The sequence below is a fragment of the Oncorhynchus mykiss genome, chromosome 3 (genome assembly GCF_057628025.1).
Source record: "Oncorhynchus mykiss isolate SJ-2025 chromosome 3, ASM5762802v1, whole genome shotgun sequence".
NCBI lineage: Eukaryota > Metazoa > Chordata > Actinopteri > Salmoniformes > Salmonidae > Oncorhynchus > Oncorhynchus mykiss.
In genome coordinates, this window is record NC_143024.1 from 56,344,144 (window position 1) to 56,364,125 (window position 19,982).

Consider the following 19,982-nt stretch of genomic DNA (forward strand, 5'->3'; position numbering starts at 1 on the left):
AAACGTTAAAATCACCTGTTAAAAGCTGCAATCCCTTTCTAGTTTGAGGTTAGTACTATCAAAACAACACAACATAGTGTTGCCAACTTAGAGACTTTGTCGCTAAATTTTGCACGGTTTCAGACCCTCCAGCGACTTGTATTGGTAAAAGAGTATAGCAACAAACGTAGCTACTTTTTAAGGCTGCCTCTGCAACTTTTGGTTGATTTAGCAACTTCCCTGTTTGCGTGACCGCTCGGCTGAGCTCAGCTGTGCTGCTCTGCAGTCTGCTCCCTCTCCACGGCTCAGCTTCCTCCGGCTGCTGCCTGTGTGTGCACCCGTCATTTGCGCCCCTTTCCTGCCACTCTCCGCTCCCTCCCCTCCCCTGCCCCTCTCCGCTCCCACCCCTGCCCCTCTCCGCAACCTCCCCTGCCCCTCTCCGCTCTAGCCTCTAGGTCCTCTCCCCAATGCTGCAGCGAGTGAAGTTATTACATTGGTTGGTTCCTTGTTAAATGACACCACAGCTCTCCAATAAATAACAATACATAAATAAAATATTTTCTAAAACATGGTACGTTTTTTGTATGCTGCTTAATTATTTAATATCGGTTCCTCCTTCAAACATTCTATTTAGTTTTGTTTTGGAGAATTGCTCATTGCATGAGAGTGAGGGACCGCATACGCATAAATTATATATTAACGTTGAGACAAAATTATTTTGTAATGACGTCATCGAGCGACGAATGGAGCAACCAAAAGCAACTTTCCTTGAAAAATATTTTGCAACACTAACAACATATTGTTAATTCTCTCACACACACACACACACACACGGGTGTATGACCGCACTGTCTGGCCCCAAGTCATGCTGTCACCATCTCCCCCAGTGCACGGCAATCTTTGGTCTGAACTCGCCTTCTGTCTTTTTCATCCCCTCTCACTCTGTCTTCTCCCTTTCTTTTCCCCTCAATGTCTGTCTAAAACACACGTTCTTTCACAAAAACGATTTTATAGCACTACCAAAATCTCACCCATGACAAAAACCTGTGGATGTAATGATCAAAATAATAATTTATTGACATACTAATCAAAACTAAGGGTTAGTATCTAAAATGGCAAAAACCATAATGCCACAACAACCCTATCCTACATGATGTTGTGTCACTGCCAACATATGACAGGTTTGGGATCATTGTGAGACTTGAACACCAGGTTGAGAGAGAGCCGGCTGTGATTTGTATTGGCCTGACATGGGTTCCGGCAGTGACAGATTGCATTGGGCTATCCCTGCTGTGCTTGACATTCTGCTAGCCTGGCTAGCGGTGAGCACGTCCTTGGCTGCCCTTTCTGGTGACTGGTGATGTAGTGACAGGACACGGTGACTGGATGTGGAGACGAGAGGGGGTGGTAGGGTTTAGGGAGTGGGCTGAAAAGCTCCATAAGGCAGCGGTTCCCAACCTTTTCTGTTCTGGGGACCACCAAAAGCTTGAGGACAGGTTGGAAACCACTGCTCCAGGGGAGGGGAGAGATACCTGGAGTAGGAGAGGACACGCCAAGCTTAAAAAGACACATTGTTTATGTAAAGTGCCTTCGGAAACTATTCAGACCCCTGGACGTTTTCAACATTGTTAGGTTACAGACATTCTCAAAGGTATTGAAGTTTTTTTTACTCAATCCATAATAACAAAGCAGAAACAGGTTTAGAAGTTTGGGCAAATTTTAAAATCTGGAAAAAACGTTTGCATAAGTATTCAGACTATTTACTCAGTACTTTGTTGAAGCACCTTCAGCAGTGATTATAGCCCCATGTCTTCTTGGGTATGATGCTACAAATCTTGGCACACCTGTATTTGGGGAGTTTCTTCCCGTCTTCTCTGCAGATCCTCTCAAACTCTGTCAGGTTGGATGGGGAGCGTTGCTGCACAACTATTTTCTGGTCTCTCCAGAGATGTTAGATTGGGATCAATTCCGGGATCTGGCTGGGCTACTCAAGGACATTCAGAGACATGTCCCCACCTGCGTTGTCTTGGCTGTGTGCTTAGGGTCATTGTCCTGTTGGATGGTTGAACCTTCGCCCAAGTCTGAGGTCTTGAACGCTATGGAGTAGGTTTTCATCATGGCTCTCTCCCTCGATCCTGACTAGTCTCCCAGTCCCTGCCGCTGAAAAACATCCCCAAAGCATGATGCTGCCACCACCATGCTTCACCATAGGGATGGTGCCAGGCTTCCTCCAGACATTTAGGTGAAAGTGTTCAATCTTGGTTTCATCAGACCAGAGAATCTTGTTCCTCATGGTCTGAGAGGCTGTAGGTGCCTTTTGGCAAATCCCAAGCGGCCTGTCATATGCCTTTTACTGAGGAGTGGCTTCTGTCTGGCCACTCTACCATAAAAGCCTAATTGGTGGAGTGCTGCAGAGATCGTTGTCCTTCTGGAAGGCTCTCCCATCTCCACAGAGGAACTCTAGAGCTCTGTCAGAGTGACCATCGGGTTCTTGGTCACCTCCCTGACCAAGGCCCTTCTCCCCCGATTGCACAGTTTGGTCGGGTGTCCAGCTCTAGGAAGAGTCTTGGTGGTTCCAAACTTCTTCCATTTAAGAATGATGGAGGCCACTGTGTTCTTGGGGACCTTCAATGCTGCAGAAATGTTCTGGTACCCTTCCCCAGATCTTTGCCTCAACACAATGGGGCGGCAGGGTAGCCTAGTGGTTAGAGCGTTGGATTAGTAACCGGAAGGTTGCAAGTTCAAACCCCCGAGCTGACAAGGTACAAATCTGTCGTTCTGCCCTTGAACAGGCAGTTAACCCACTGTTCCTAGGCCGTCATTGAAAATAAGAATTTGTTCTTAAATGACTTGCCTAGTTAAATAAAGGTAAAATTAAAAAATTAACGGACAATTCCTTCGACCTCATGGATTGGTTTTTGCTCTGACGTGAACTGTGGGATCTTATATAGACAGGTGTGCCTGTCCAAATCAATTGAATTTACCACTCCAATCAAGTTGTAGAAGCATCAAGGATGATCAATGGATGCAGCTGAGCTCAATTAAGAGTCTCATTTAAGGTATGTTTTTTATTTGTAATAAATCTGCAAAAATCTCTAAAAACATATTTTTGCTTTGTCATTAGGGGTATTGTGTTTAGATTGACGGTTTTTTATTTTTTATTAATACATTTTAGAATAAGGCCATAACGTAACAAAATGTGGAAAAAGTCTGAATAATTTCAGAAGTCACTATCTACTGTACATCAGAGCAAATTCCAGTCCGGAAGGGCTTGAGCAGTCTTTTTTGGTTTCTACCTCGTAGATAATTGCAATAAGGAGTGTTCTGGACTACATCGACTGATTCATCAGAATGGCCGATTTAATTAGGGCCGATTTCAAGTCATTTTTGGAAGACGATTATGGCCGATTACATTGCACTCCATGAAGAGACTACGTGGGAGGTTGACTACCTGTTATGAGAGTGCAGCAAGGAGCCAAGGTAAGTTGCTAGCTAGAATTAAACGTATCTTATAAAAATCAATCTTAACATACAGTGCCTTGCGAAAGTATTTGGCCCCCTTGAACTTTGCGACCTTTTGCCACATTTCAGGCTTCAAACATAAAGATATAAAACTGTATTTTTTTTGTGAAGAATCAACAACAAGTGGGACACAATCATGAAGTGGAACGACATTTATTGGATATTTCAAACTTTTTTAACAAATCAAAAACTGAAAAATTGGGCGTGCAAAATTATTCAGCCCCTTTACTTTCAGTGCAGCAAACTCTCTCCAGAAGTTCAGTGAGGATCTCTGAATGATCCAATGTTGACCTAAATGACTAATGATGATAAATACAATCCACCTGTGTGTAATCAAGTCTCCGTATAAATGCACCTGCACTGTGATAGTCTCAGAGGTCCGTTAAAAGCGCAGAGAGCATCATGAAGAACAAGGAACACACCAGGCAGGTCCGAGATACTGTTGTGGAGAAGTTTAAAGCCGGATTTGGATACAAAAAAGCCGTCCCTCTAAACTTTCAGCTCATACAAGGAGAAGACTGATCAGAGATGCAGCCAAGAGGCCCAAAGTTCAAGGGGGGCGAATACTTTCGCAAGGCACTGTAATCACTAGTTAACTACACATGGTTGATGATATTACTAGTTTATCTTGCTTGTCCTGCGTTGCATATAATCGATGCGGTGTCGTAATTTATCATCGAATCACAGCCTACATCGACAAACGGGTGATGATTTAACAAGTGCATTCGTGAAAAAAGCACTGTCGTTGCACCAATGTGTACCTAACCATAAACATCAATGCCTTTAATTAAAATCAATACTGAAGTATACTTTTTTAAACCTGCATATTTAGTTAATATTGCCTGCTAACATTAATTTCTTTAACTAGGGAAATTGTCACTTCTCTTGCAAGCAGAGTCAGGGTATATTGAGCAGTTTGTGCTGCCTGGCTCGTTGCGAACTGTGTGAAGACCATTTCTTCCTAACAAAGACCGTAAATAATTGGCCAGAATTGTACAGAATTATGACATAACATTGAAGGTTGTGCAATGTAACAGCAATATTTAGACTTAGGGATGCCACAGGTTCTATAAAATATGGAACGGTTCCGTATTTCACCGAAAGAATAAATGTTTTGTTTTTGAAATTATAGAAATACGAGCCTTATGTCATTAATATGGTCAAATCCGGAAACTGTGTGATATTATAATTAAGTCTATGACTTGATAGAGCAGTCTGACTGAGCAGTGGTAGGCGGCAGCAGCAGGCTCGTAGCATTCATTCAAACTGCACTTTCCTGCATTTGCCAGGAGCTCTTCGCTGTGCTTCAAGCATTGCACTGTTTATGGCTGCAAGCCTATCAACTCCTGAGATTAGGCTGGCAATACTATAGCGCCTATAAGAACATGCAATAGTCAAAGGTATATGAAATACAAATGGTATAGAGAGAAATAGTTCTATAATTCGTATTGCCTAAAACTTCTTAACAGGGAATATTGAAGACTCATGTTAAAAGGAACCGCCATCTTTCATATGTTCTCAGCAAGGAACATAAAATGTTAGCTTTTTTACGGCAAATATTGCACTTTTACTTTCTTCTCCAACACTTTGTTTTCGCATTACTTAAACCGAATTGAACATGTTTCATTATTAATTAGAGACTAAATTGATTTTATTGATGTATTATATTAAGTTAAAATAAAAGTATTCATTCAGTATTGTTGTAATTGTCATTATTACAAATACATATATAAAAATCGGCATCTGCTTTTTTTGGTCCTCCAATAATCAGCATCGGCGTTGAAAAATCATAAATCGGTCGACCTCTAGTCTGAACACCAAAGACAGTAATTCAAATCAAATCAAATTTTATTTGTCACATACACATGGTTAGCAGATGTTAATGTGAGTGTAGCGAAATGCTTCTAGTTCCGACAATGCAGTAATAACCAACAAGTAATCTAGCTAACAATTCCAAAACTACTACCTATAGACACAAGTGTAAGGGGATAAAGAATATGTACATAAAGATATATGAATGAGTGATGGTACAGAGCGGCATAGGCAAGATACAGTAGATGGTATTGAGTGCAGTATATACATGATGAGATGAGTATGTAAACAAAGTGGCATAGTTAAAGTGGCTAGTGATACATGTATTACATAAAGATGCAGTAGATGATATAGAGTACAGTATATACATATACATATGAGATGAATAATGTAGGGTATGTAAACATTATATTAGGTAGCATTGTTTAAAGTGGCTAGTGATATATTTTACATCATTTCCCATCAATTCCCATTATTAAAGTGGCTGGAGTTGAGTCAGTGTGTTGGCAGCAGCCACTCAATATTAGTGGTGGCTGTTTAACAGTCTGATGGCCTTGAGATAGAAGCTGTTTTTCAGTCTCTCGGTCCCAGCTTTGATGCACCTGTACTGACCTCGCCTTCTGGATGAAAGCGGGGTGAACAGGCAGTGGCTCGGGTGGTTGTTGTCCTTGATGATCTTTATGGCCTTCCTGTGACATCAGGTGGTGTAAGTGTCCTGGAGGGCACCTACAAGGTTGATGAAATCCGAGCAAGGGTAGCATTCCAGAGGGACATCAGAGACTGTAACGTTCTTTGCTTCACGGAAACATGGCTCACTGGAGAGACGCTATCGGAGTCGGTGCAGCCAGCTGGTTTCTCCACGCATCGCGCAGACATAAACAAACATCTTTCTGCTAAGAAGAGGGGCGGGGGCATATGCTTCATGGTTAACGTGACATGGTGTGATCATAACAACATACAGGTACTCAAGTCCTTCTGTTCACCTGATTTAGAATTCCTCACAATCAAATGTCGACCGCATTATCTACCAAGGGAATTCTCTTCGATTATAATCACAGCCCTATATATTCCCCCCCAAGCAGACACATCGATGGCTCTTAACGAACTTTATTTGACTCTTTGCAAACTGCCTTTTTTGGTCCTCCAATAATCAGCATCGGCGTTGACTGAGCAGTGGTAGGCGGCAGCAGCAGGCTCGTAGCATTCATTCAAACAGCACGTTCCTGCATTTGCAAGGAGCTCTTCGCTGTGCTTCAAGCATTGCACTGTTTATGGCTGCCGGTGATGCGTTGTGCAGACCTCACTACCCTCTGGAGAGCCTTACGGTTGTGGGCGGAGCAGTTGCCGTACCAGGCGGTGATACAGCCCGACAGGATGCTCTCGATTGTGCATCTGTAGAAGTTTGTGAGTGCTTTTGGTGACAAGCCGAATTTCTTCAGCCTCCTGGAGGTTGAAGAGGCGCTGCTGCGCCTTCTTCACGATGCTGTCTGTGTTGGTGGACCAATTCAGTTTGTCTGTGATGTGTACGCCGAGGAACTTAAAACTTTCTACCCTCTCCACTACTGTTCCATCGATGTGGATAGGGGGGGGGGGGGGGGGGGGGGGGGGGGTGTTCCCTCTGCTGTTTCCTGAAGTCCACAATCATCTCCTTAGTTTTGTTGACGTTGATTGTGAGGTTATTTTCCTGACACCACACTCCGAGGGCCCTCACCTCCTCCCTGTAGGCCGTCTCGCCGTTGTTGGTAATCAAGCCTACCACTGTTGTGTTGTCCGCAAACTTGATGATTGAGTTGGAGGTGTGCGTGGCCACGCAGTCGTGGGTGAACAGGGAGTACAGGAGAGGGCTCAGAACGCACCCTTGTGGGGCCCCAGTGTTGAGGATCAGCGGGGTGGAAATGTTGTTGCCTACCCTCACCACCTGGGGGCGGCCCGTCAGGAAGTCCAGTACCCAGTTGCACAGGGCGGGGTCGAGACCCAGGGTCTCGAGCTTGATGACGAGCTTGGAGGGCACTATGGTGTTAAATACCGAGCTGTCGTCGATGAACAGCATTCTCACATAGGTATTCCTCTTATCCAGATGGGTTAGGGCAGTGTGCAGTGTGGTTGAGATGGCATCGTCTGTGGACCTACTTGGGCGGTAAGCAAATTGGAGTGGGTCTAGGGTGTCAGGTAGGGTGGAGGTGATATGGTCCTTGACTAGTCTCTCAAAGCACTTCATGATGACGGAAGTGAGTGCTACGGGGCGGTAGTCGTTTAGCTCAGTTACCTTAGCTTTCTTGGGAACACGAACAATGGTGGCCCTCTTGAAGCATGTGGGAACAACAGACTGGGATAGGGATTGATTGAATATGTCCGTAAACACACCAGCCAGCTGGTCTGCGCATGCTCTGAGGGCGAGTCTGGGGATGCTGTCTGGGCCTGCAGCCTTGCGAGGGTTGACACGTTTAAATGTTTTCCTCACGTCGGCTGCAGTGAAGGAGAGTCCGCATGTTTTAGTTGCGGGCCGTGTCAGTGGCACTGTATTGTCCTCAAAGCGGGCAAAAAAGTTATTTAGTCTGCCTGGGAGCAAGACATCCTGGTCCGTGACGGGGCTGGTTTTCTTTTTGTAATCCGTGATTGACTGTAGACCCTGCCACATACCTCTTTTGTCTGAGCCGTTGAATTGAGATTCTACTTTGTCTCTATACTGACGCTTAGCTTGTTTGATTGCCTTGCGGAGGGAATAGTTACACTGTTTGTATTCGGTCATGTTTCCGGTCACCTTGCCCTGATTAAAAGCAGTGGTTCGGGCTTTCAGTTTCACGCGAATGCGGCCATCAATCCACGGTTTCTGGTTTGGGAATGTTTTAATCGTTCCTATGGGAACGACATCTTCAACGCACGTTCTAATGAACTCGCTCACCGAATCAGCGTATTCGTCAATGTTGTTGTTTGACGCAATACGAAACATATCCCAGTCCACGTGATGGAAGCAGTCTTGGAGTGTGGAATCAGATTGGTCGGACCAGCGTTGAACAGACCTCAGCGCGGGAGCTTCTTGTTTTAGTTTCTGTCTGAAGGCAGGGATCAACAAAATGGAGTCGTGGTCAGCTTTTCCGAAAGGAGGGCGGGGCAGGGCCTTATATGCGTCGCGGAAGTTAGATTCGCAGTGATCCAAGGTTTTTCCAGCCCTGGTTGCGCAATCGATATGCTGATACAATTTAGGGAGTCTTGTTTTCAGATTAGCCTTGTTAAAATCCCCAGCTACAATGAATCCTCCGGATAACTGGATTCCAGTTTGCAAAGAGTCAAATAAAGTTTGTTCAGAGCCATCGATGTGTCTGCTTGGGGGGGAATATATAGGGCTGTGATTATAATCGAAGAGAATTCCCTTGGTAGATAATGCGGTCGACATTTGATTGTGAGGAATTCTAAAATCAGGTGAACAGAAGGACTTGAGTACCTGTATGTTGTTATGATCACACCACGTCACGTTAACCATGAAGCATACGCCCCGGCCCCTCTTCTTACCAGAAAGATGTTTGTTTCTGTCTGCACGATGCGTGGAGAAACCAGCTGGCTGCACCGACTCCCATAGCGTCTCTCCAGTGAGCCATGTTTCCGTGAAGCAAAGAACGTTACAGTCTCTGATGTCCCTCTGGAATGCTACCCTTGCTCGGATTTCATCAACCTTGTTGTCAAGAGACTGGACATTGGCGAGAAGAATGCTAGGGAGTGGTGCACGATGTGCCCGTCTCCGGAGTCTGACCAGAAGACGCTCCGTTTCCCCCTTTTACGAAGTCGTTTTTTTTTGGGTAGCCGGCTGGGATCCATTCCGTTGTCCTGGGTGAGAGGCAGAACACAGGATCCGTTTCGCGAAAGTCATATTCTTGGTCGTACTGATGGTGAGTTGACACTGCTCTTATGTTCAGTAGTTCTTCTCGACTGTATGTAATGAAACCTAAGATGACCTGGGGTACCAATGTAAGAAATAACACGTAAAAAAAACAAGACTGCATTGTTTCCTAGGAACGCGAAGCGAGGCGGCCATCTCTGTCGGCGCCGGAAGTCTAAAATTAATTAATTAATTAAACAGCCCTGCTATACAGCCACACATGTTTGCAGGCTATACACACGCACATGCACATAAATGCCCTCATCAGTAGGGTTGGGCGATGTCTAGATGTTTATACCTTCATACCATTCCTGTACCATACCAGGTTAAACGGTATTACCGGCAGTGCATACAAAGAGGCGCTGTTTTTATCCAAATGTATAAAATACTAAAAATGACGTACTAGGGAATTCCCATAGAGGATTTTAACTAAATGCTAACAAGCACAAGTGAACAAACCAATTGCAAGGACAGACAACCAGTTCATAAAGTTTAACAAATATCTCAAAAGGGTACTCCCAGGATCCAGGAAGCGATGAATTATCTCTGCCGTAACCAAGAAGCGTTATCTTGCAAGCTATACTCTTAACTAGCAACTTAGCAAACCAAATGCATAGCTGTAGCCCTGAGCTGGAGAGAACTTATTTGGCACAACTTAGATAGTTCTAAGATATTTGGCTGCCAAACATTTGAGTAAATTTGAAATTCACTACTAGAGTAGTGTTTCTTTAAAACCACTGATATCCAAGAAACATTATTAGGAGAGCGCACACCCCATGTAGAGATGTAAGGGCATCAGATGGGGAAATTATATCCATCTCTACCTTCCATCCACTCTCTCCCTCTCGGTCTCCACTCTCTCCCTCTCGGTCTCCCCTCTTCTTACTCTTGATAGTGTCCTTTCATCCCCCTCTCTATTTCCCTTCTTCCCCTGATGCCCCCACTCTCGCCAAGGTCAAATACAGGCTCCATGTGATGCGTTAGTCTGACGACTCTTCCGCTGCTCTGACGCTACATACTTTAGTCAGACTGACATCATTAAAGTAATTTGTGGTGACGAGGGGCATGGTATTCTCAAACCACCACTTTACCAAAAATGTGTTCTGGCCCAACCCATCAGTTTCTGGTCCAATCAGACAGTCCCGAGTGGGTTCGAATTCGGAGAAGAGTCAGGGTCATTGCGGATAAGATCCAGCCCCATTGCGGATTAGAAACTAACGTCCATGGCCAGAGCGGTTGGCCAGAGCAAGGAGTCTGGGTAGCCAGACAAATTATATGTGTAGTTTCTGCCGTAGGACGGGACACACTCCAGACTTCTATTCTCTCACACCAGAGAGCATCCGACATAAAAAAAAACACACTGAGCTTTTAAGGCCTACGAGTCACACTCGGGTGCATATCCACACATGTGAGCGAAGAATGTCATGTTATCATTACCCGATCTGTTCTGGTACACACAGCTTGATTGCACTTGACGCAATGGAGCAATTGAGTGCAGGGTGCACGTCACAAACGCCGAGAGCCAGGGATGTACCACACACACACACACACAACTGTGGTCAGCCATGATCGATCAAGGGTGTGATGGTGCATCGGCAGTGGAAACTATCACGGGGTGCAGTGGGGAAAACATGACCCAATCACAACCCCCTAAGGAAATTTAGGGGGGGGGGACAGAGGATGTTTTGCAAAGTTGTTACTAGTTCTGTCCCAATAAACAGCAGGCACAACATGACATCCAAAGCACTTAACATTATCTGGGCGCTGTGATAGGAATACAAAAGTCTGTCTGTTTTGCAAAAGAGACATTATCTTGATGACACCACACTCTGTAAATAAAGGAGAGATAAAGATACTTCTAGGCAAGCCAACTCTTAAGCAGAGTGGGGTAAACACTGCATACCCTAATCAGTGGTAGGATCAAATTATTAAAAAAAAGTGTACCTACCGTGCGAAAGGGGTGACAGCTGGAAGCTACTTCTCTGTAGTTCTCTCTGCTTTTACTGAGAGAAAGAGAGCGAGAGAGGGGAGGAGAGAGCGAGAGAGGGGAGGAGAGAGTAAGAGAGGGGAAACAGTGCCAGTTAGGATGAGCAAGCCTTGCATAACACCATTGTACATTCAGTGCATACATAACACTGCCTCATTGGAAAACACAGAAGCCCGTATTCCAACAGACCATGATGATGGTGTTATTTTAACAGCTCCAAATTCAACGTATATGCCATTAAGACCGCATATTCAACTTTAAATGACTGTTCCGAGTTACATTGTTCCACTATATTTAACCAGGTAGGCCAGTTGAGAACAAGTTCATTTACAACTGTGACATGGCCAAGATAAAGCAAAGCAGTGTGACAAAAACAACAGAGTTACACATGGGATAAACAAACGTACAGTCAATAACACAATAGAAAAATCTATGTACAGTGCGTGCAAATGTAGCAAGATTAGGGAGGTAAGGCAATAAAATGGCCATAGAGGTGAAATAATTACAATTTAGCATTAACACGGGAGTGATAGATGTGCAGAAGATGATGTGCAAGTAGAGACACTGGGGTGCAAAAGCACAAAAATAAATAAATACCAATATGGGGGATGAAGTAGTTGGGTGTGATATTTACAGATGGGCTGTGGACAGCTGCTCTGACAGCTGATGCTTAAAGTTAGTGAGGGAGATAAGACTCCAGCTTCAGTGATTTCTGCAATTAGTTCGTCATTGGCAGTAGAGAACTGGAAGGAAAGGCAGTCAAATGAGGGGTTGTCTTTGGGGATGACCAGTGAAATATACCTGTTGGAGCGTGTGCTACAGATGGATGTTGCTATGGTGACCAGTGAGAGCTGAAATAAGGTGGGGCTTTACCTAGCAAACTTAGACGACCTGGAGCCAGTGGGATTGGTGACAGATATGTAGCGAGGGCCAGCCAACGAGAACATACAGGTCGCAGTGGTGGGTAGTATATGGGGCTTTGGTGACAAAACGGGTGGCACTGTGATAGACTGCATCCAATTTGCTGAGTAGAGTATTGGAGGCTATTTGTAAATGACATCGCCGAAGTCCAGGATCGGTAGGATAGTCAGTTTTACGAGGGTGTTTGGCAGGCTTTGTTGCGAAATAGGAAGCAGATTCTCAATTTAAATTTTGGATTGGAGATACTTAATGTGAGTCTGGAAGGAGAGTTTCGTTTAACCTGACACCTAGATATTTGTAGAGGTCCACATATTCTAAATCATAACCGTCCAGAGTAGTGATGCAAATTGGGCGGGAGGGTGCGGGCAGCAAATCGGTTGAAGAGCATGCATTTAGTTTTACTAGCATTTAAAAGCAGTTGGTAGCCACGGAAGGAGAGTTGTATGGCATTGAAGCTCGTTTGGAGGTTTGTTAGCAGTGTCCAAAGAAGGGCCAAATGTAAAGAGAATGGTGTCATCTGCGTAGAGGTGGATCAGAGAATCACCAGTAGCAAGAGCGACATCATTGACAAATACAGAGAAAAGAGTCGGTCCGATAATTGAACCCTGTGGCACCCCCATAGAGGTTGCCAGAGGTCCGGACAACAGGCACTCTGATTTGACACACTGAACTCCATCTGAGAAGTAGTTGGTGAACCAGGCGAGGCAGTCGTTTGAGAAACCAAGGCTGTTGACTCTGCCAATAAGAATACGGTGATTGACAGTCGAAAGCCTTGGCAGCTGCACAGTACGGTCTTATCGATGGCGGTTATGATATCGTTTAGGACCTTGATCGTTGCACACATGACCAGCCTGAAAACCAGATTGCATAGCGGAGAAGGTACAATGGGATTAGAAAGGGTCGGTGATCTGTTAACTTGGCTTTGAAGATTTTAGAAAAGGCAGGGCAGGATGGATATAGGTCTATAACAGTTTGGGTCTCGAGTGCCTCCCCCTTTGAAGAGAGGGATGACCGCAGCAGCTTTCCAATCTTTGGTGATCTCAGACGACACGAAAGAGGTTGAACAGGCTAGTAATAGGGGTTGCTACAATTTCAGTGGATAATTTTAGAAAGAGCGGGTCCAGATTGTCTTGTCCAGCTGATTTGTAGGGATCCAGATTTTGCAGCTCTTTCAGAACATCAGCGGTTTGGATTTGGGTGAAGGAGAAGCGGGGGGGGGGGGGGGGCTTGGGCAAGTTCCTGCGGGGTGTGCAGAGCTGTTGGCCGGGGTAAGGATAGCCAGGTGGAAAGCATGGTCAGCAGTAGAAAAATGCTTCTTGAAATGATCGATTACCGTAGAGTTATCAGTGGTGGCAGTGTTTCCTAGCCTCAGTGCAATGGGCAGCTGGGAGGAGGTGCTCTTATTCTCCATGGACTTTAGTGTCCCAAAACTTTTTGGAATGAGTGCTACAAGATGCAAATTTCTGTTTGAAAAAGCTAGCCTTAGCTTTCCTAACTGACTGAGTATATTGGTTCTCGACTTCCCTGAAAAGTTACATATCGCGGGGGCTATTCGATGCTAATGCAGTACGCCACAGGATGTTTTTGTGCTGATCAAGGGCAGTCAAATCTGGGGTGAACCAAGGGCTATATCTGTTCTTACTTCTACATTTTTTGAATGGGGCATGCTTATTTAAGATGGTGAGGAAAGCACTTTTGAAAGAACATCCAGGCATCCTCTACTGACGGGCTGAGGTCAATATCCTTCGAGGATATCCCGGCTAGGTCGATTCGAAAGGCCTGCTCATTGAGGTGTACGGGAGCGTTTGACAGTGATGAAGGGTGGTCGTTTGACCGCATCCATTACGGAAGCAGGCAATGATCGCTGAGATCCTGGTTGAAGACAGCAGAGGTGTATTTAGAGTGCAAGTTGGTCAGGATGATACAGTGAGGGAAAAAAGTATTTGATCCCCTGCTAAAAATCTGTGGAGGGAGCTGAAGGTTCGAGTTGCCAAACGTCAGCCTTGAAACCTTAATGACGTAGAGAAGATCTGCAAAGGGGAGTGGGACAAAATCACTTCTGAGATGTGTGCAAACCTGGTGGCCAACTACAAGAAAAGTCTGACCTCTGAATGCCAACAAGGGTTTTGCCACCAAGTACTAAGTCATGTTTTGCAGAGGGGTCAAATACTTATTTCCCTCATCAAAATGCAAATAAATTCATAACATTTTTTGATTTTTTTGTTGTTATTTTGTCTCTTACTGTTCAAATAAACCTAGCATTAAAATTATAGACTGATCATTTCTTTGTCAGTGGGCAAACGTACAAAATCAGAGGATCAAATACTTTTTCCCCTCACTGCATCTATGGAGGGTGCCCATGGTTACGGATTTAGGGTTGTGCCTGGTAGGTTCGCACATCACTGGTTTCTCAGAGACATAAGTTGCATCTCAAATGTCACCCTATTCCCTACATAGTGCGCCACTTTTGGCCAGAGACCTATGGGTCTCTGGTCCAAATTACGGCACTTTATATGTAATCCGGTGTCATTTGGGAAACAGCTATATTGTACTGTAGCAAAAAGGTGTTTTTCCACCCAGCGCGGTCAACATGACAAAATGGGGTATAGTCCCCTCCATTCGCATCACCAAGATGGAGACTGACAGAACACCTTCTGCAACTGGATCCTGGACTTCCTGACGGGGCGCCCCCAGATGGTGAGGGTAGGCAACAACACCACCACGTTGACCCCTCAAGGGTGTGTACCTCATCCCCTCCTGCACTACCTGTTTACCCACGACTGTGGCCATGCATGACTCCAACACCGTCATCAAGTTTGCTGACGACATGACGGGGGAAGCGCAAATCACCTGACACCTAAGTAAGTAAGAATTTGTTCTTAATTAACTGACTTGTCTAGTTAAATAAAGGTTAAATAAAAAATAAATAAAAGAAAATGAAGATCTCGTACAATGCTGTGAACTACTCCCTTCAAAAGAACAGCGCAAAGTGGCTCTAACCAGACTAGAAAGAATGGTGTTGGAGGGTTAGTAGGAGGCCCTCTTTCCTCTGGTCTAAGAAAATATCCCAATACCCCAGGGCAGTGATTGGGGACACTGCCCTGTGTAGGGTGCCGTCTTTCGGATGGGACGTTAAACAGGTGTCCTGACTCTCTGAGGTCATTAAAGATCCCATGGCACTTATCGTAAGAGCATTGGTGTTAAGCCTGGTGTCCTGGCTAAATTGCCAATCTGGCCCTCAAATCATCACGGTCACCTAATAATCACAAGTTTACAATTGGCTCATTCATCCCCCTCCTCTCCCCTGTAACTATTCTCCAGGTCATTGCTGCAAATGAGAACGTGTTCTCAGTCAACTTACCTGGTAAAATAACAGATAAATAAAAATAAAAAAAGAGTGGTAGGCCGTGGTGCACAACTGAGAAAAAGGACAAGTACATTAGTGTGTCTCGTTTGAGAAACATATGCCTTACAAGTCCTCAACTGGAAGCATCATTAAATAGTACCCTCAAAACACCCGTCTCAATGTCAACATTGAAGAGGCAATTAAGGGATGCTGGCCTTCTAGGCAGAGATGCAAAGAAAAAGCCATATCTCAGACTGGCCAATAAAAATAAAATATTAAGATGGGCAAAAGAACAGACACTGGACAAAGGAAGATTGGAAAAAAGTGTTATGGACAGACAAATCTAAGTTTGAGGGGTTTGGATCACAAAGAAGAACATTTGTGAGACTCAGAAAAATGAAGATGCTGGAGGAGTGCTTGACGCCATCTGTAAAGCATGGTGGAGGCAATGTGATGGTCTGGGGGTGCTTTGGTGGTAGTAAAGTGGGAGATTTGTACAGGGTAAAAGGGATCTTGAAGAAGGAAGGATATCACTCCATTTTGCAACGCTATGCCTAACCCTGTGGGCAGCGCTTAATTGGTGCCAATTTCCTCCTACAGGGACATTTATAAGTGACTCCAAACTTTTATGAGAGAGGCCGGTAATTTATCATAGGTACACTTCAACTATGACAGACAAAATGAGAAAAAAAAATCAAGAAAATCACATTGTAGGATTTTTAATGAATTTATTTGCAAATTATGGTGGAAAATAAGTATTTGGTCACCTACAAACCAGTAAGATTTCTGGCTCTCACAGACCTGTAACTTCTTCTTTTAAGAGGCTCTTCTGTCCTCCACTCGTTACCTGTATTAATGGCACCTGTTTGAACTTGTTATCAGTATAACAGACACCTGTCCACAACCTCAAACAGTCACACTCCAAACACCACTATGGCCAAGACCAAAGAGCTGTCAAAGGACACCAGAAACAAAATTGTAGACCTGCACCAGGCTGGGAAGACTGAATCTGCAATAGGTAAGCAGCTTGGTTTGAAGAAATCAACTGTGGGAGCAATTACAGTGCCTTGCGAAAGTATTCGGCCCCCTTGAACTTTGCGACCTTTTGCCACATTTCAGGCTTCAAACAAAGATATAAAACTGTATTTTTTTGTGAAGAATCAACAACAAGTGGGAGACAATCATGAAGTGGAACGACATTTATTGGATATTTTAAACTTTTTTAACAAATCAAAAACTTAAAAATTGGGCGTGCAAAATTATTCAGCCCCCTTAAGTTAATACTTTGTAGCGCCACCTTTTGCTGCGATTACAGTTGTAAGTCGCTTGGGGTATGTCTCTATCAGTTTTGCACATCGAGAGACTGAACATTTTTCCCATTCCTCCTTGCAAAACAGCTCGAGCTCAGTGAGGTTGGATGGAGAGCATTTGTGAACAGCAGTTTTCAGTTCGTTCCACAGATTCTCGATTGGATTCAGGTCTGGACTTTGACTTGGCCATTCTAACACCTGGATATGTTTATTTTTGAACCATTCCATTGTAGATTTTGCTTTATGTTTTGGATCATGGTCTTGTTGGAAGACAAATCTCCGTCCCAGTCTCAGGTCTTTTGCAGACTCCATCAGGTTTTCTTCCAGAATATTCCTGTATTTGGCTCCATCCATCTTCCCATCAATTTTAACCATCTTCCCTGTCCCTGCTGAAGAAAATCAGGCCCAAACCATGATGCTGCCACCACCATGTTTGACAGTGGGAATGGTGTGTTCAGCTGTGTTGCTTTTACGCCAAACATAACGTTTTGCATTGTTGCCAAAAAGTTCAATTTTGGTATCATCTGACCAGAGCACCTTCTTCCACATGTTTGGTGTGTCTCCCAGGTGGCTTGTGGCAAACTTTAAACAACACTTTTTATGGATATCTTTAAGAAATGGCTTTCTTCTTGCCACTCTTCCATAAAGGCCGGATTTGTGCAATATACGACTGATTGTTGTCCTATGGACAGAGTCTCCCACCTCAGCTGTAGATCTCTACAGTTCATCCAGAGTGATCATGGGCCTCTTGGCTGCATCTCTGATCAGTCTTCTCCTTGTATGAGCTGAAAGTTTAGAGGGACGGCCAGGTCTTGGTAGATTTGCAGTGGTCTGATACTCCTTCCATTTCAATATTATCGCTTGCACAGTGCTCCTTGGGATGTTTAAAGCTTGGGAAATCGTTTTGTATCCAAATCCGGCTTTAAACTTCTTCACAACAGTATCTCGGACCTGCCTGGTGTGATCCTTGTTCTTCATGATGCTCTCTGCGCTTTTAACGGACCTCTGAGACTATCACAGTGCAGGTGCATTTATACGGAGACTTGATTACACACAGGTGGATTGTATTTATCATCATTAGTCATTTAGGTCAACATTGGATCATTCAGAGATCATCACTGAACTTCTGGAGAGAGTTTGCTGCACTGAAAGTAAAGGGGCTGAATAATTTTGCACACCCAATTTTTCTGTTTTTGATTTGTTAAAAAAGTTAGAAATATTCAATAAATGTCGTTCCACTTTATGATTGTGTCCCACTTGTTGTTGATTCTTCACAAAAAAATACAGTTTTATATCTTTATGTTTGAAGCCTGAAATGTGGCAAAAGGTCGCAAAGTTCAAGGGGGCCGAATACTTTCGCAAGGCACTGTATTAGGAAATGGAAGCCATACAAGCCCACTGATAATCTCCCTCTATCTGGGGCTCCACGCAAGATCACACCCCGGGGGGTCAAAATGATCACAAGAACGGTGAGCAAAAATCCCATAACCACACGGGGGGACCTAGTGAATGACCTGCAGAGAACTGGGACCAAAGTAACAAAGCCTACCATCAGTAACACACTACGCCGCCAGGGACTCAAATCCTGCAGTGCTAGACGTGTCCCCCTGCTTAAGCCAGTACATGTCCAGGCCCGTCTGAAGTTTGCTAGAGAGCATTTGGATGATCCAGAAGAAGACTGGGAGAATGTCATATGGTCAGATGAAAACAAAATATAACTTTTTGGTAAAAACTCAACTCGTCATGTTTGGAGGACAAAGAATGCTGAGTTGCATGCAAAGAACACCATACCTACTGTGAAGCATGGGGGCGGAAACATCATGCTTCGGGGCTGTTATTCTGCAAAGGGACCAGGACGACTGATCCGTGTAAAGCAGGGGTGTCAAAGTCAAATGGACGGAGGGCCAAATAAAAAAATCAGCTACAAGACGAGGGCCGGACTGTTCGAATGTTCATTGAAAATTTTTTAAATGACGCATATAGTCTAGTGAACCTAATTGAACCTACTGAAAACCTAACAAATATATTACAATATGATCAGATAAATAAAGCAATATTTTCTTATGGCTCTGTCAGTAATCTTTAATTTTCAACAGACACAAAAGACAAATTTCCTTTATATAAATATCCCCATAACATGAACATTAAATGAAAGAAACCGGTATTCAAGGCACCATCAGTAGACTATATTTTCTATTTTAGCAAAAGTGGGCTAAATTTACTTCAAAGAAAAAACAATAATAGCAATTTTCTATCATCCACTCAACTGAAATATTTTTAAAATATAATTGGATTGAAATACAAAAAAATAAAGTGCAAAAATCTATTAATCAAAAACAACACTTTGTTTAAGGAGAAGTAACATGCAGTGAAAACAAATATTACATTTTAACTTTTAAACTTGAACTGAGTAAAAACTCTAAATATGTGATTGCACAGTAATGTTCACTTGTTTGAGGTTGAGGGTGATACTTGGTGGTGTCCCATCTTTTCCACAAGTTCATCAATGTTCGGGGTAAGGCTCTGAGCTGAAGAAATCCTCAGAATTGAGTGGAGGTGTTCAGCAGTAAGTCGACTTCTGTGTGATGTTTTGTTCAGGTTCATCAAAGAAAACAGTTGTTCACACAGGTATGTGCTGCCAAACATAGACAACGTTTGAGCAGCCTGGATGCGCAGCTGGGGCATTGTGCCGGGGAGGAAACGGGCGAACTCCGCAGCACCCACTGCCGCATATTTTGCCCTCAGTGCATCATTGCATTGGAGGTCAATCAACTCCATTTGGAGGTTTGGTGGTGAGCTTTCCACGTCAACAGCAAATGGGTTACCGAGCAGTTCCAACCTGCTTTTTTGTGCTTCAAAGTCAGCAAATCGGCGTCGAAAGTCAGCGGCAAGCATACCTATTTTATCAGCCAACTGTGTGCTCGGGAACGCACTGGTAGAGAGCTTCTCTTTCATGGTCTGGCAGCTGGGAAAGTGGCTCAAATTTTCTTTCCGCATCTGCGTCTCCCACAGAGTCAGTTTGGTTTTAAATGCCTTCACTGTACTGTACATATCAGAGATGACACGATCCCGACCCTGCAGCTGCAAGTTTATTGCATTCAGATGACTCGTAATGTCACACAGAAAAGCCATTTCACACAGAAACATTTCGTCTCGGAGTTGTGTTGTGTCTTTCCCTTTGCTGTCCAAGAACAGACAAATCTCCTCACGAAGCTCGAAACATCTTTGAAG

General features: G+C 44.1%; 1 protein-coding gene across 7 annotated transcripts in view; it reads right to left on the reverse strand.

Moving 5' to 3' along the window:
• The window catches only part of LOC110520004 (double-stranded RNA-specific editase 1), a 195,657-nt gene that overhangs the window by 105,112 nt on the left and 70,563 nt on the right, over positions 1-19,982 (reverse strand). For all 7 annotated transcript variants that reach the window (XM_036974213.2, XM_090229577.1, XM_090229578.1 and 4 more), the window contains exon 3: positions 11,136-11,190. The gene's annotated coding sequence lies outside the window, so the exon portion shown is untranslated. The remainder of the gene's footprint in view (positions 1-11,135; positions 11,191-19,982) is intronic.